This window comes from Dendrobium catenatum, unplaced genomic scaffold (assembly GCF_001605985.2).
Source record: "Dendrobium catenatum unplaced genomic scaffold, ASM160598v2 fragScaff_scaffold_12, whole genome shotgun sequence".
NCBI lineage: Eukaryota > Viridiplantae > Streptophyta > Magnoliopsida > Asparagales > Orchidaceae > Dendrobium > Dendrobium catenatum.
In genome coordinates, this window is record NW_021318474.1 from 109247 (window position 1) to 110183 (window position 937).

The window sequence follows — 937 nt, forward strand, 5'->3', positions numbered from 1 at the left end:
ATATGATTCATTAATATTGGCCATATTTTTAGTATTTACTTTCTTTTTTTTATGTTAAATGTAATTAGAATAAGCACAATTTCATCATTTAGGTAATAAAGAAATGGATAATATTAATATTAACTTGTTGCTTATTTTTGTTTATAAATAAGGATGGTTGTATAGACTTTTGGGTTTGGTTGTATAGACTTTTAGATATTAGTTAATTGATTGATTGATGAATAAAATATTTTAATAAGACCATTGATTTTAAATGCTTCTTTCTCCTTTGATTCAAGTTATGCATGTGAATTGCTCCGAACTGTGTACAAGAAGTTCTTCCTCCCATCCTTCTCAAGGAGTACATGAAGAGTTCTTCTTTCTTTCAAGGTATCCTATGATTACTTTTTTACTTTCTTAAAAAATTCCTAGGCACCATCCCAAGTCCCACAAATCCCATAATGACCTCAACCAATATGCTCCTTTAATGACAATGAAGACAAAAAGAAAGTCTATTAACCCCTCCATCACTCTACCATTTATTGAGCAAGCATAAATCACTTAAATCTATCTTTCACTACCTTGTCTATAATAGGCACTACTCCTATCATCTCTATAATAATACCATTCCTTAATTTCTCCTTGGTTTTAAAATATATTCATCTTTCACACTCTTTTTTTTTTTCCACACTCAATGTGGTTATCAAGGATTTCTTTATTATCAAACAAAATAGCCAATCTAAATGTAATTTTTTAAATATATTTCTAAGAAATTTTTTATTGCATGGTACTCCCAAGTCAATTCGCTATTTTACACACCCATCTTAACCATAGAAGTTCTTACCACAAGCATATCCCTATTATCATGTATAATAGATCTGAAATTTATAAATCTATCATATTTAAGTATAAATTATGATTTGATCTTCAAATAATATTTCACGATAAATAATAATTA